General features: G+C 41.9%; 1 long non-coding RNA gene across 1 annotated transcript; it reads right to left on the bottom strand.

The window, feature by feature from the left end:
- Positions 1–14,856: 14,856 nt before the first annotated feature.
- Positions 14,857–16,444, bottom strand: LOC115585648 (uncharacterized). Its single transcript, XR_003984736.1, has 3 exons — positions 16,331–16,444; positions 15,346–15,425; positions 14,857–15,257 (listed from the first exon to the last, which is right to left on the bottom strand). It is a non-coding gene; the product is annotated as an uncharacterized LOC115585648 (long non-coding RNA).
- Between the last annotated feature and the right edge of the window lie 1,133 nt (positions 16,445–17,577).

Here is a 17,577-nt window from a genome sequence, read left to right as displayed (position 1 = left end):
TATAAGTGGAGCAGCTGTATTGTATCTACCACTGTTAATCATAGTACACAGGGTTTTTTGTGTGAAGGCAACACCGGGACAAATGTTGTTCAACCGCCATTCTAAAGAAGTTAGGACGCTGTGTAAAAACCTAAATAATGAAGTCACGTCAAGTGTTCCTAACCCATCTAGTATTGTTTTTTATACAATCATGTGTTTGACAAAGTGGTGAACCTTGCTTGTGAACAACTGAGGCTTATGAGGATGCTCCTGTCACATATTTTCATTATTCACGTATATTTACTTCATATGAAACAAAACAAAAAGTTGATGCAGTGAAAAAAAAGCTGACAAAGTTATCACTATTACTAATTGTGATTGAATGTACATTTCTGAGAGGGTTTTCCTTAAAAGATCCGTGAAAGATTTCTACAATAATACGCATGTAATTTTTTAGATACAAGTACTACTTTAAACCCCACAAGTCATTTTTTTTAAATTATTATTTTATGTTGAGGTTAGTCCCACTGAGATCACACATCTCTTTTACAAGGGAGCCCTGGCCAGTGGCAGCAGCACAGGATTACGACAGCTAATCAACAGAAAAAGCACAACTCAAATAATCACATCAAACGTTTGCACGCAGACAACCTGGAATCGACTGATTTCATCGTAGTTTCAAAGCTGTTCAGTGCTACAATGTTCTGAAGTTTGACTCCAGTCTGAAGATTGTTCCATGCAGCGGGTGCTGGAAAGCTTTCTCTCTCAAGTCAGTTTGGACTTTGTAACAACACATCGCAAAATGTATATAGCCTATGTATGAATACAGAACAATGTCAGTCAGGTTAATAAACAGTGAGGATCCTTTCACTGTTTAATCCCACAGTTTCAAAATTAATCTCCGCTAAACAGCTAAACGGCTCTGGGTCAGAGCAGAATCTGAGGCTCCGTGTGTTATCCTCCAGGAGGTGGAGGCTTTGCCTCTGACTCCAGAGAAGGTCTGCTCTGTTTTGTTTAAAGAGGCCCTTGATGGCAGAAATGTCATATTGGCCATTTGATAGAAATAAAACTGCAGAGATGTAGCATTTGGGGACATGAACTAACAACTGTAAATGTACCACTGATCTAAGCACATTGCTGGGAAATTAAGTTAAACTAGCAGCCTGCCCAGTACTGTCCAAACAACGTACATGACAGTGGAAACTAAAGACAAACCTTTGACAAACGCTAGATCTTAAGTTACAGGCTGTTTGTGTGTAGTGGAGGAGGCTGCTGTATGACACTTGACACCGCCTTTTCACCTGATTCTTCCTGAGAAGGTCGACTTCTTCGACTTTCCCTAGTTCAGGACCTAAACCTGACAGGGCAGACCAGAAGACACTCAGCTGAGTCATTTCTACAAAGGTCATGTGTGTTTTGAAAGGCGCAGTCAGACAATGTCTTCCTCCTGATATGGGCAACAGATCATACATGTGACATTTTAAAAAGGCAGCCTATTGTGTCATGTAGTTTGGAGGACGTGTGTACTGAGTGGGATCATATTGCTAAATAATGTGACCTTTTATAAGGGATCAGGCTTTCCACAGTTCTTGTTTCTGAAGAAATGACAGCCACACGAGCGGGGTGTTAACACATGTACATGGTCAAGAATAGACAGTTACTCTGGACAGACTTTGTTCAGGGCCCCCCCATACACACATCCAAATAACTTATAAGCCACATGATTGTTAGTATACTCATTTAATATTATAGTACACTTTAGTACACTTCAGATTTATACAGTATTCGTATGCAGTTGGCGAGTCACGCAAGTAAAGCTGTGTATACTTAAAGATTAAGAGATAATAAACATTGAAATATGGTTTTAGACTGGAGATTTTTTATATCTTTATATTGAATGTGCATGTAAAAAGGTATGTTAAACATTATAGTAGTATGTAGATTTTTTTTTCTTCTCTGTCTGGGCCCCCAAGTAGCAATATGCAATATGCATAGGCTCTGTATGCACTAGGCAAGAACGCCGAGGGCTTCTTGCCTAGCGCATACAGAGCCTATGCCGAGATCCTGCCTAGTACATACTGATGTCTTTACATGCAATATTTAATATGTGCTTGGTCAAATGTTACATTACACGGGTTCTGTATGTGATCCTTGGAGCAGGTACTTAACACTGCCATTCACGGATAAAAGTCTCTAACAGAGGGGGCTCTTACATGAAACAGAGCACTGGAAAATCAAAGGTATTTGTAGCTAATGCTTACAACCAAGCCAAACTCCCTCTTTCAATGGCTCTGGCTCTGAGCGGAGAGCTAAATCTGTTCAGGGAATCTGTTCCCGTGGTTCCTGATGCTGTACTGCTGCCATGCTGGCTCCAGTCCCACTACTATCCTCTCCTCTTCCAGGAAGCAGTTGGGAGACGCTGGGCGCCATGGCAACGCCTGTACACCAGATCAGGCGTCATGTTTGCAGTTATCGTTAAATCACGTCTGTTTCACAATGGAACTTTGGGGAAAACAGATTTTGTAATGTTTGTGTGCGTTTGTGTGTGAACATGTAGGTGTGTGTCAGACGCAGTCATAATCACAAAGCCCTGAAGCCCAGAGCTCATTAGCTATTCAGTAAACATTACAGTTGTGTCTTCACAACCTGCCGCAGTCCTTTGGTCACCATCAGTGGAGAAAAACATTCGACGCTTCAAATTTTGACCGGGCTTGACCCGTCTTTTACACATGGGCATTCACAATTAACACGTGCACGCCTGTTTTCTAAGTATTTGGTTACACTGAAGTCTCTGCTTAGACGTGCAATTGTGCTCGTCGGTATCAGCCTTCCCATAGTCGCCTTCCTGTGTGGTTTCATAGTCACAGGGGTTAATCTGGGTGACTCTGAGGTGGAGTCGCTCATCATGCACTCATCAATAATGCACGTCTCGGAATGTATTGCATCTGTAAAATGTCTCCAGCCGTACACTATTAACCTCATCCAAATGCCGAGGCTCGGGCAACTCGCCACATAAATAAGTCAGCAAACATGCCCGTAGCTTTCTGAAAATATCCATGTTTGAATCCACGTCGCCTCAATTCTTTTCAAAGCGGCGGGTACGTATAAAAAGTTTGTCCCGCAGAGGAATGCATGTATACGATACGGTGGAGTAACTGGAGCAAACACAGCGAAAAGGCCTGAACACTCGGGCAGCGAAGGCAGGCAGATGGTGGTGGCAGACGAAAAGAGGAAGACAAACAGAGAGGTGAATCCACAGCACTAGCAGATGGAGACAGAAGAGAGAAAGACGAGTCATTTAGGGACGGGGAGGAGCGGAGGGAGATGTGGAGAGGCAGAGAGCGAGGGAGCAGATGAGTGTGTTAGAAAACCACTCAGCCGCTTTAGACAGCTTGAGAAAACAGACCACAGAAACCCAGAGTGAGGTTCATCTGAGGTAACGGCTGCTGTATTCATCCATAGAGCTGATAATAAGACAACAGCGCGGCGGAAAGCACGGCTGTTAGTTATCTTGATAAATGATCAGCGTCTCTGAAATCACATTGTCGACTGAGCACTGAGTTGTCTCACCATCTGATTTCATTTATTGCAATATGAGTAATAGGTTTGGGGGGGTAGGTTGTCTTCAGCTGTCCATAACACATTTTGTTACACATATTGTTGAAATAGTTCAACAGTTTTGCCGACATGTCTTTTTTTTTTTTTTTTTTTTTTTGCTTACTTCCAAGAGTTAAATGAGATAATGGCTTCCACACTCGTCATTAGATATGAAGCTAGAGCCAGGAGCCAATTATCAATTAGCCTAGCTGACAGCATAAAGCACAAAATCTATGTTCTATGAAAAAGCTAGTTTTTTTTGTGGTGGGCGTAGTGACTTCCTGTTGTCTTGTTGTCACCATGATGTTGCCGGGCAATCAGGAGAGACCCCAGGGAGTCACGGCGCCAGCTCAGGCTTTAAGGTGTGTTCATGCAGAAAGTGTTTCTGTGTCCTGCATTATTCATTGCATTTATTATCCCCAAGTAGCCGACATACCCATTACATGTTAGATCTAAACTAGCATGACACACTGGCCGTTAACTCTACAGACACTCTGCTTCTTTCTGTTTTTTTCTTTCCAGTCTCTCAGTGTTCTTCTCATGTTTGTATGTTTATGAAGCAAACCCTGGGATTTGCTCCCATTTGTCACTTGAGTTCAATGTTTTACAGACCCGCAAATGAATTCACAGCAAATTGCATCTTTTCATTTCATCCTCTAAGGATTGCTTTGCATGCTGCCCCAAACAATTAGAGCTTTACGCTGTATGTAGGTCTACATACGACGGAGAGTACGTCTGCGTCTGCCCAGTCTACTCTGAGTTCAGGAACAGTACTACGTGTTGGTCAGCTTTGTTTTGGACAGTTTTGTTCCCACTCCCAACACTTTAAATACAGCAGCCTGGTCAGTGGCTCTGTTAAGTGTGGTAGGACAAAGAGCAGAGAAGTCTGAGTCAGGGAGTTGCATGTCAGAGCCATCTCTTCGCAATAACGGAAGCATGGTAGCCGAAGTAGTTGCCGCTGGTCAAGAAACAGCTTCCAAACGTTACTCGATTTAAATGAAATATACATAACGTGAAATCTTTAGAGATAAAGATAATATTAGAGATCTTTAGAGAACTTAATAATAGCCAGGCCTCCAGCCTTTATGCTGAAGTCGAAGCTAGGCTAACCATATCCCGTCTCCAGCTCTGCACTTAACGCACAGACGGGACATTTGTATCAATCTTCTATTTCATTCAGAAAGCCAATAATTGTATACACTATTTTAATTCCCAAATTGGGAAATTCTTTTCTCCACTCACATTACACACAGGAGCGCACACACAAACACACACATGCAGTGTAGAGGAGATGAGCGAAGGGGCTGCCACACGTGCCACGGCGCCCAACGAGCAGTGTTAGGGGTTGTTGCCTTGCTCAAGGGCACCTCGGCAATGCCCAGGATGTGAAACGGCATTCTCCAACTGCCGGCGGGGGACTTGAACCAGCAGTCTTTAAGTCCCAAAGCCAAGTCCCTACGGACTGAGCTATTGCCGCCCCTAACTATATTGAAAATACTGAAATATAAGTGGAGTCTAATTAATTGTAATGCTACGAAATTGATAAGAAAGTAGATTCTAATAAAAGACTGGACAATCAATCTCTTGGGCACAGCTGCAAGAAACTTCCCAGCAGCTCTATACATTGTTAAAGACACCAGCATCCTGTTTGGACACACACACACACACACAAACACACACACACACATTCACTAGTGTGAGAAACAGCAGCTGTCCGAACTTTTCTCAGCAGGGATAGTTATCATATCATATAAGAGCAAAGTCATAGAGTTCAAGTCATAACAGAAGTGTTTGTATGGGTGCAGCTGCACTGTCACCAGAAGGAGCTGTTTAGAAAGAGGCTGCAGGACTAATGCAGCACAGATGCAGCCTTTTAAGATGCACTCTGGCCTGCCTGTGTGTGTGTGTGTGTGCGTGTGCGTGCGTGCGTGCGTGCGTGCGTGTGTAAGTGCGTTGATGCACTGTGACTACATACATTTGAGCTTTCCAAGGACTCTTTTGTTGTTTTTTGAGTCGACGGGTGCGTGTGTGTGTGTGTCTGGCAGTTGTTTGTGTGTACATTCGGGTCGACTAATCCATCAGGCAGAGCACTGTCAGAGTGAAAGTGAGAGCTGAATCATTTCAGTTCTTCAGCTAGAGTTTCAGAAAACACAAGCGGCCGGCCTTTGATGGGAAGTTGAGTCGTCTTCATGTGAAACAGCGTTTGCTTAGCTTAAGACTTCGTTCCCATTACTGCAGCAAGTTCTGTCTGCTCAGGAGGCAGCCAAGTACAGTCGGTGAATAATTAACCTTGCTATCCATCATCATGTTTCAAAGCTTTGAGTGAACAAAGTTCTTTAGTACAACGCATCCTCATACCTCAATGACTGACCTAGCCAAGACAACAACATTATCAGTCAGTACAGTCATAGCTCCATTAGGCCATTTTATTTGACTACTGCCAAGCACCAGGTATGCCTCACTCCACCACGGTAGGACGCGATGTGCACCGTTTCAGCTAGTTGCTACTGGACCTTCATCCGGTGGACCTATTATGTTACATACCAAACAAGTTAAGAAGAGGCTGCACAGCGAACAGTGAAAAGAATATGGATGGATTTTCAGTGCTGTAGATAAAATAATATACAATACATAATATAATATTATGTATTGTTTTAATACCTACGTCGTCGTCTTCTGCTTTTGTTTTTCCCAGCTTCCTGCTACGGATTTGTGCCATGGATGACTTCTCAGGTCGATGACCCGCATTGGGGTCTGTAGTGCACAGGACACTGCGACCAATTCAGGTCTGACTAAGGGGTATACGTGAAAGAGTAAATTGACTTCCAACCATATTATCTGGGTGTGTTAGTCCCACTTTCTCAGACCCAAAACAACATGGCTGCCGCAGCGTCCCAGCACAGCCCAGTCCCAAGGATAAAATGTTAGTAGTTAATATCTCTGCAAACCACTGATAAGTTCACATTTTTAGGTGTCACAATACATTCACTTTTCATGATAATGACTTGACTATCAAAACAAATTGACAGTTCAAATCACTGTTTTAATGTTCGTAAACAAGCAGCCGTTCGATGGTTTTGACCACTGAGGACCTCAAGACAATTACCAGCCATTCATAAACAATCCACCCATTTGGTCATATTTCTGATGAGGACAGCCTGCTGGGGAAAGACAGTTGATGACACAGTGGGTTGTGCCTGTTGAGGGTCAGACCAAGCCTCCAATCCAAAACTTTGTTATTTGACTCAACAATCAACCCTCTTTCTCCAGAATCACTCACCCCACATTTAACGATAAAGGTCATTAATGGTGTTTCCGTAGAACCATAATATCTCAGCTGTGATTCAAAGGAATTTCGATCAGACTTGAGTCTGGACTGAGATCAGCTCTGCAGCTGTTTTTATTACTTCACCAAATTCTGGGAGGGGATGAGGGGAATCAGCTGCCAGAGGTCAGCGAGTGTATGGACGAGAGAGGAAATATCAGCAGTACAGTAAAAAGGAGGTCACTGAGTTGGTGGAAGGGGCGAGGCAAACTAGCAAGTCTGTCTCTGTGTTTGTGTGTTTGAATCAGCTGTGTATGGAATCAAGGAGGCCCTAAGTGAGGGTGACACAGAGCAGACCAGCAGTATTAACCAGACATGGCCATGAAACAGGCCCACTGCCTTGGAGATGCTGCGTCTTCCTGGAAAGAATGTGACCTGTAGCAACATGCCTCTAACTGTCCGTCTAGCCTCACTATTGTGGTTTTGGGATAATTCACTGAATACATTCCTTAAAAGGAACAACATTCACCAAAATGTTAAACTTGTTTTCGGGAAGACTGAGCTCCAAATCAATACAGTGGAATAAAAGCTTGGTCACAGTGAAGTGCCACGGTTAAATTCACTTTGTCATTGTTGGAAGAACTAACTGCTAACGCGCTAGCCAGCAATAAATTGGTAGTGCAAGTTAGCATCACAAGGCGTCCCTGCCGTTTACGCTTCAGAATTTCATTAAATGAGTCATAAGTTGTCCAAGCAAACAAGCTTGCTAACTGACACTTGGCTCGCCAGATTGCTAAACATATATATATATTTGCATCATGACTCCTTGTCATATCTGAGAACTGTTTCCCTTTTGTGGAACAGTTTATTCCCAGACAGGTTGGTCCAGTTGGTAAATGTCACAGACATTCAAATCAAAGTTAACAAATATTGAACATTAATTAAAAAATTTGCATGGATTCACTTCACTCCAGCTTCACTGGAATGAACTGATTTCTAGGAAAGACATTTAATTAAATTCGTCGTCATATACTTAGAGGAGGTATATATTAACGTTGTTTCTCTTTCCTGTTTTGGGGGATCCTTGAATTATTCTTGGGGTATTTTTTGGATTAACAATAGGGCGGTGATAGAAACAAATTGCATGGTCAATGTCTATGAACTCTGTGCCTCCAAGATCACATTTTCCTCTTAACCTCTTCAAATATGCAGAATGTTTATGCTGACCAGAACTAAAAGGAAGTTCAATGTAGCGCCACCACCCCATACACAGGGCAATAAATGTTGTACAGTGTTGAAAAACTTTAAATATTGAAAAAGGCCTGTTAGTTGGAGTCGGCGCAAATTTGTTTTATGGCTGTCTTCACCGTTTGGACAGTAGAGGAATGAGAGAAAAACAAGGGGAGGGAAAGATGGGGAATGCAACAAAGGTTCCTGTCTGGGTTCAGTGTTGCAGTTCATGGTTTTTTAAGCTCCCTGGTGCTGCCTGGTGAATGTCTCTGAAGCCTGAGGAATGCACTGACATCATTGTTTAGCATTCTGCCAGGACTGAGGAGTTGGGAGTTGTTGGATGTGAAAGACTGACAGAATCTCCTCAGCGTACTCCCCATGCGAGGTTAAGGCAGTCCCATATGTTTTTTTTAGCACTGCACAGTGTTGATATAGGAGCACAGAGAGATGACGCTTTCCTTGGAAATCCAAATGGCTATAGGCTGCACGTTTGAACTGATGAGTTTTTTCCTGGTGAAATATCTCCTGCTCTTGTTACCATGCAGGGCAGCTGGACTCACTTGATCATGTGATCTCACTGTTCCGTCTTGCCAGGCTTCAAGCCATGTTCTCAGGGCTGAACACACTGAACGACTGTTCGTTTGAAAACAAGAATGGCAGCCCATCAAGATGTTAGAGTGGCTGCTTTAGAATCAGTTACATCAGAACTGGAGAGAATATTCCATTGAAAGGTGGATCAAGGAACGACTCTGAGGGGTTTCCTCAATGGAGAAGATGTGTTCGCTGTTCTCTAGACTCGATGGGAGTTTGATCTACTGAGCTGGCTCCGCTGGCAGCGGCTCTCTCCTACAGGTGATCTGTTTGATTGATGGTTCTGTTTTACAAACTATCTGGTGTGTCAGGTTACTGCACTAGGAGATAATTAGTATATATTAATTACATTAGCCAGGGCAGTGGCAAGGCAAAGTCAGCAGGGGCAGACCTAGGATTTTTATAAATCAGGGGCCTCAGGTGGCTACACAGCAGGGCTCGGTATTATAAGTGGGGTCACAGGTCCCACGCTACGAGAATTTGAGCATTAGACACTAGACATTTCCTGCATTCTGGTGGCTATGCATGTTTACAAAACCAAGCATCCTGACTTGGAATAAAACCAAACTGGATCAGCGCGGCTCCGGTTCCGTCTCTCTTCCTCCTTCCTTGGCACCAGGAATCAGAGAGGGACTCATCACTTGCAATCTAGCATACATGCTAGTGACGTGAACATGGACATGTTGCAGGGGCTGTCATGCTCTTCCTGGAAACTTCTGCTGACTTACAGGCCACCAGAACCGATTATGCCATATTATAAACAAACAGACGAGGATGTGCAATATCAGTGGACCATACCACCCCTCCCACCCTGTGTACACACAAGCAGGCACTCAAACACACACAGAAACGAGTATGCAGTGGAGCATGTGCACGTGCACATGCAGGAACAAACACACACAGACGCACACACAGAGTGCACATGTCTGAGTGGAGGGCTGGGGTGTGTTGGTTTCTCTGGAAGAGGGAGGGTGAGATAAGAATGGGCCGGGCCTTCCACAGAACAAGTAGGAGGCAGCAGCAACATGACAGCTGAAAGACAGAGAGAGTGTGCAGCGAGGGGAGGGTGGATGTGAACAACCCCCTGGAGGACCTGGAGTGAATGAGTGTCACTGTTGCTTTGTTTCTGTGGAAACATTCTTACACTGTTTGCTGAGCACATACAGATGACTCACAGTGATGAAGAGGAAGAGTTTGCCGGCAGGTTCACTGAAGCTTCCTTATGGTTTGTTCAACCTGCGCTCTGTCTCCATTATTGGTCACACTCACACTTTACAGCCACAAGATTTAAATGAGTGCAACAAAAAAAAAAAAATAAATAAAGTAAGCCTTTATTTTTGGGTTCAATCCAATTTTCTCCAATTTGGACCCCTGCCCCTTGGTTTTGAATGCCCCCTCAGAAAAGAGTTTCAAGGGGTAGTGGTTGAAATCTCCCCCTATGAAACAGGAGAACCCTTCAAGACCCTCATATGTCATCAGTTGTTGTCTATGACATCTATGCAATCAGAAGCATCAAGACATTACCAATATTCTCAGGAGTTAACATTAGGGCAGGGCAGTATGTTAGACCCATACTGCAGGAATTAGCCATTTTTACATGACATTCTTTTATGACTTGATTATTATTCGTTAGTAAGTCTATATGGCTGGAGGCTGTGGTCATGTCGGCTGGCATGCCAGATCGGTGGCACCCACACTCTGCAACTCCCTGTACTTTCTTCTGGAGTCACACCCAAAGAGGCGCTGCCAGTTACTTCTTGGTATGACACTGATAACCTTTCACTCAGGTTATTGGGTTCAGACAGTATAAATAGGCTTCTATCAACTGACTGACAGTTAATGAGGAGGGATTACGCCAGAATTTCCTGCTAGAATGCGGTCAAAATAACATGCAGGCTGGTGGATATGCTCCGTGGCATAGGAGATGGAAGAGCTTGCTGTACATCCAATCTAATGCATTCATTAAATGTGTGATATGGACCAGAGCTAACATCACCTGAGGTGTCACAGTCCCTACTCTCAGGTATCCAGCAAGTGGGTTAGCAGACAGCTGCAGCCGAGCACCCTCGCATTATCATGGCTGCACACATGTTTGGCACGATTGGCCCCAATGCATGTAACCCCCACTGTGCCTTACCCATCATGCACAAGCTCCCCTTTCTCTCTGTTTGCTTTGTCAAGGGTTTTGAGTTTGAATATATTGTTGGAAATTTTGTTGCACTTAGTGCTAAATTATGTTGGACTGCAAAAAACAAATCAACAACTTGTCAATTTTCAGGCTGTATCATCTATATCACCGTCTATTTCTTGGCCAGGTGCAGTCATTTCCTGAGTCTTATCATCACCTTCCTCTCCCGGAAATTACTATAGGCAGTCAAAAAATAGTCCGCCACACTTGTGAAACCACATCTAGTTAAACAATTTTTTTGTGGGGATGTCTGTACAAAAAAAACAAACAAGTTCTAAGGTGTCAATAAGCAAGCTTTAGATGTGCTGGCAGAGCAATTTAGTTATCTTCAAACAGAGCCAAGTTAGCAGTCTCATCCTGTTCCTCGTGCTCAGTGAAGATACATTTCTACTGACAGCTTTATGGATAACCATCATCATTTAATGGTAAATTTAGAGATCATTAAACTTCATTTAATAGTTATTTCACCATTAACAAACAGTGAAATTCTTCTCCACCTGTCAAGTCCACACTCAAAAAAATTGTGGGGAGCATATCACCAGAGTAACAGGCCAACTGCTGCCATTGGTAACATTAGCTAGTTAGCTCAGTTAGCCATGTAGCTAGCAGTACGGACTGGGAGTTTGGACCTCTGGGGAGTGTTGGTGTTAAAACTGCTACCACAGGTGCTTTAAATCTGAAGAGCCGAGGCTAGCTGGTTAGCATGCTAACCTCAGGAGATACATTGCATCACAATGAATAGACGTCATAACATCATAACTTCTTCACATTCTGTTGATCATTTTAATCTTTTTAAATGTTTCAAACAACAGCTTTTACATATTGTACCTTGAAGCAGGTGTTATGGTTTATTCAAAAACACAGTTGCATCTTTATCACATCCATCAAAGTAATGTTTATCAATGACCTACACAGAATTAATTAATTATTTACACGGTATGATAAATGTTATTTGAAATGTTCCAATAAACAGTTGGTTGATGAATGGTTTAACAAAGCATTATATTGTTTATCACAACAAAATAAACATTGACAGAAGTTAAATTAACTATAACTTTAACATTGACTAGTGGTAACGATTGTTATAGTTTTCCCGCTTTATGTTCAACAAACAGATGTGAGATTAGGACAGAAAGATGCTTTTATTTATTTAATTTTTTAAAATATATTTCTTTTTTGGCCCTTTATCGGCTTTATTGATAGTACAACTGAAGATATGATAGGAAACAGGATGAGAGAGAGGGGGAGTGACACGTGGCAAAGGGCGCCCAGGCCGGGACTCGAACCCGGGCCGCTGCAGCGAGGACAAAGCCTCTGCACATGGGATGCCTGCTCTACCGACTGCACTCAAAAAAATAATCAAGCCTAAAACGTTGACTTTATGTATTTTAATTACATGTAAATTTTCCATCTAATTTTATTACATAAGTTCAGTGTAAAGTGTTGCATTAAATGCAGTGTTTTTATATCACATTGAGTTAATGTGAATAAATTTAATAACTTGGTGAGATTTGATTAAATTAAATTAATGCAAACTTACACATAAACCTTATGTGTTTATTCAGTTACCGTTAAGGGGAACTTATACATAAAAGTGATGTATTCCAAATTGGTTATTCTACACATACACGCATAGTTGTGAAAACTGCAGACCAAACAATTAAATGCGACCGTGGCACAGTTAATAGAGCGGGTCGGTCCATGTTCAGAGGGTCTGCGGTTCGATCCCCGCCCGGCCAACTGCGTCATGGTCGTAACTGCATGAAAAGTGGGATTTTCGTCCGTGAACGCCCAGGATTCTCCCGAACGGCTCCAATTAGCATATGAACAGCGGCGAAACCACGCCTGGTTACTCAGTATTGGATGAAACCACTACTTTTAAACAAGCATATATGTATATGTGTATATATATATGTATGCGTATATATATATATATATATATATGCTTGTTTAAAAGTATATAAATAAATATAAAAATTGGATTGTATTGGATGAAACCACTACTTTTAAACAAGCATATATATCTCATCAAACACGAATTTATTGAGGAAAGGAAAATTTGCCAGGAAGGTGCTATTCATTCAAAGACAGAGCTTTATTAGCACAAACACACAACTATGTACAAAGCATCGGAGCTGTGGGTAACTGCCGGCCTCCTGTATGAATTCGGTCCGTTTTGCAGACGTCTGTGGTGCGTCGCTCTGTACTTCGGAATCGCCTCTAATCTCGACTGCAGCGCGGCACAAAGCTCGGTGAGCTCCTGGCTCCATCCAGACACCCCGCCGTCTTCCTCCTCAGACATCAGGTCCATTGTGGCGCACTTGCAATGGTCCACCTCATCCTCATCTAGCACACGGTCTGGCTTCCAGCAGCTGTAAAAACAATCAATAAAGACAATCAGTACTGCGCGATGCACTGCATATGGACACATCACATCTTTTAATGCACCTGAAAAATAGTCACATTGACCAAAAACGGATCTAATCTAATAAATCTTACCCTCTTTGACTCCGAGCTGAACTCCTCACAGCTTCCGCCTGCGATGCAAGATCTGGTTGTTTGTACCTGAAGCTCCTGCGTAACGTCACCGTCTCTGAATGTCTTACAGGCAGCTGGGAAACAATTAAAAAAGAAAGGTATAACGTTATATAAAAAAATAAAAAAAAATACACGAGTCACAGTAAAATTAAACAAGGAGGGAGAAAACAGTAAACGTTACTTACACACGATGGCGTCATTATCGGCATCATGTAAATCTGGACTTGCAGACATAGCTCCGAGCTAATAGGAGGTCACAGCCTCGTTGTGATGCGAGGTTAGTCTGTGAGAACAAAATGCTCGCAGCGATAAACCTCCATGTCCCTCGGCGGCAGCGAAGCGCCTCCGTCGGCGACACTCTCTGTGGCGACCCGGCAAAGCTCCTCCCATCAGCGCAGGCTTCCTCTCGACAATGGCCGGGCCGCTAGCTTAGCTCCTACTAGCCTAGCCTAGCTCCTGCTAACTAGCTTAGCCGAACTTGCTTCGTGTACAATAAAACACTTCCGACTGCGATGGAGAGTCCAACTCACACTCTCACAGCACGTCGTCCGACAACAGCTCACAGTCCGTTAGTGATAAAACACGACACTGACGGCACACACAGTCCACTCGCTGCTGGACGCCATTAACTCTCCGCTCCTTCTTCCTCGTCACTCACGCTCCGGTCAACCCGGAAGTCTAAAAACTCTTACAGGTCATGAACTCTCACACGTAATAAGAAACAGAAACAGAAATTATTTATACATTTTAATATCTTATTTATCTCAAAATATTTCATGCAAATTTGAACTTATTAACAACTGGCGTTTTATCTTTATCTTGTTCCCAGGAGAGAAAGAAAAAACTAAATGTGTGTGTCCTTTTTACACAACACTGGCCGTTGCTAATGACATACACAGTAATTAATCTAGTATACTTTCATTAAATAAATCAATTCAAGCAAAAATGTAGTCTATAATTAGGCTATACTGAGCCTCATCTATTTATACCAGAGATTTTCTTACCTTTTGGAAAAAGGTCACCTGGGGTAAAACTCCCCCTGCTACCCTGATTTGCATTTGTATAGCTCACAGCATTTTCATTTACATGTTAAAGCCTCCCCTAGAATCAGGGGGAGGGGGGTCATTGGGGGACAACTGCCAAGCAAGGCCCACGTCAATTTCCAACAATTCACAGCAGTTTTCGGTGTTGCCTGAAAATTGCCGCGTACAGTCGTAAACCTGAACTTCCACGACAATCTACAGTGCCGCACAGTGACGAAAATCCCACTTTTCAAGCAGTGTGTTGTGTCCTTGGGCAAGACACTTCACCCACCTTGCCTCGTGTGAATGTGTATGACTGCTGTATGTCTGAGGTGGTGGTCGGAGGCACTGAATGGCAGCCATGCTTCCGTCAGTCTGCCCCAGGGCCCAAGTACTAGCTGTGGCTACTATCGTAGTTTACCACCACTAGTATGACTGTGGGTAAATGAATGGAACCTGGAACCCTGTCAGGCGCTTTGGGTGTCTTGAAAAGTGCCATACAAATCCAATCCATTATTAGTAAGTCCCAAATTATGAACACTTTAAATGCAATTGTTCCATTAACAATTCCAACAGGGTGCACACATCCCAAAAAAACCTGTTGGATCAAAAAATAAATAAAAAGGTAATGTTTTTGCAGATAGCTTAGGTTGATTGTGTAAATCAGGCTGAAAAGCATGGCACATCCAAAAGAGACACTTTGCAGATTGCGTAGCAGTTCCACACCCTCGATGACTATTCCAACATCCTCTGGCTTGTCCACTGCATCAGCACCATCTTTGCTAATCACATAAAGCCCCATGGTGGTCTGTGCAATCCCTCTCTCAGCTTCCTCATGATTGGCATTCTAATGGTGAAAAACATATTTACCAGTTTGAAATTGAAAACATTACAAGTTAATTACTGAAAGCTCACAGTAAAATGCCATTACTAACCAAGTACTCTTTAATGACAGTGTCGCTGTCTTCATTGAGGTAGACACACAGACCTCTAGAATGCAGTCAATGTCCTCACTCTGCAAAAGAAGGCATAATATAACAAGTCTCCACTTTTCAAAACATTTTCCAGGACATTGTTCATAGCCCTCTTATTTTCACCCCTGTAGTTACTTTATTGACACTTCACTAAAGATTGCCCCATACAAGACGTGAGCTACTTTGTTGATTTGGCCTTATGATGTTGTACCTGGAAGTAATGGAAATATATTACAAGGTTAGTTTCCAACCAGGATGAGAAACAGGGATGTGTGTGTGATTGTGTAACTGTCTTAATATGATCTTAAGTTAACATTAAGTTCTTACATTTACTATATTAAATAAATTCTAACGTTGTCATAGTCTGGACGTAGTTTGGCTTGCCTGCTGTAGAACAAGCCAGCGAGTGAAGTACATTTACTCTAGTATTGTACTTAAATACAAATTTGAGGTACTTGTACATATTTATATACTTATTGTCTGCTACTTTATACTTCTACTCGACTATATCTTAGTAGGAAGTATTGCTTTAGTTCAAGTTACTTTGCAGATTCAGATTAACAATACAAAATAGGTTAATAAATATATTGTGATATATTATATCAATAAGACTTTATTGGTCCCCAGGAGTAAATTCACAAGCTACCCAGCAGTGTCTTAAAGTAAAGTATAATATACACACACAACAAACGACTAAGATGTATAAGGTGCATCGGCCTATATTGGCATATGATGCAGCCTGAGCGGCAGCAGCCTGACGTTAACAGTACCGCAGAGTACCACAACCAATGTTTTTTTGCTGTGTTGCTATCTAATGCTAATGTAGCTATTGGCGCATTTCACAACTAGCATGACTAACGTTATGTTCACCAGTGTCGAAGCAGTGCTGCTAGCTTCGTCTTCATCACATTTAAACTTAGCATACTTCATAAATAACATTACTTACCTCCTAGCTTTCACTCCACATTTGTCCCGCTCAGACCCGCTGACTGTGTTCTGGTCCTGCTCAGTATGCCAAGTCCGGGGTCAGGGTTCAGACTCAGAGTAGCCTTCACATCGGTTGACTACTGTGACAAAATGACGTTTCCTTTTACTCTCGCACATGCGCATAGCTGCCTTTTGGGATCGAGTCCATACATCCGTGATCAAGTCAAATAAGGTTTACTCAATTTGTTTCCATTCAATTTAAACTAACCATTTTTACTTTATGTTTATTTGTTTGAATAAATAAACTTTACATTTTCATATTTCAGTTACATTTTAATTAAACGTATTGCTTTATGTTTATTGGGGGCAATAATCATTTTTTTGAGTGCATACATCCGTGATCAAGTCAAATAAGGTTTACTCAATTTGTTAACATTCAGTTTAAACTAACCATTTTTACTTTATGTTTATTTGTTTGAATAAATAAACTTTACATTTTCATATTTCAGTTACATTTTAATTAAACGTATTGCTTTATGTTTATTGGGGGCAAGAATAATTTTTTTGAGTGTGAGCTACACGGCGCCCAGAAAGATGCTTTCATAACTTTTTATGACAAAACTGGAAAATGCTCTGCTGTTTAGTTTTCATATTATAATCAGTGCAATACATCTAACGTTTATTATATATTTACTGACATTATTTTTTATTTATATTTCAGTAAGAGAGTGAAAGAGAGTGAAACTGGGAGTTTTCCATGATATCACAGTCAATTTTTTGATTAATCTGCCGCTGATATTACTAAAACAAAAAAAAAACAAAAAAAACTAATAGTAATAACACAGCCAGATTTAGGGTTTAAAATAAAATTAGATCACGCTAAAGACATCAAGGTATAGGACAGAATATGGGAAGGCTGCCTTCAGTATTGCTGCACCCATTTTATGGAATAACTTTCAAACAATAACCAGGCTTTCTTCTTTGGTATCATCTGGTGTTTTTAAGGAGCAAATGTCTCAACTGCTCAAAGAAAATACTTGCTGTTGTTTTGAATTGTGCGCATTTGTATTGACTTAAGGGCTTGCATGTATATGTGTATGTGAATGTATCTGAATATGTATTACTGTTAGATTTGTCGATTTCCTTTTTAAATGTAAAGTGAAAGGTGTCCACACTGAAGTGTATTGGATACTCTCCTTAGAATTTCTGGGGTTTTGAATAGACATCTGCAGGACAAAAATATGTTGAGATGTTTCATCAAAAACT

Source organism: Sparus aurata, chromosome 7, assembly GCF_900880675.1.
Source record: "Sparus aurata chromosome 7, fSpaAur1.1, whole genome shotgun sequence".
In the NCBI taxonomy this organism is placed as follows: domain Eukaryota; kingdom Metazoa; phylum Chordata; class Actinopteri; order Spariformes; family Sparidae; genus Sparus; species Sparus aurata.
The sequence above is the reverse complement of the archived record's forward strand: the minus strand, read 5'-3'. Positions and strand labels throughout refer to the sequence as shown.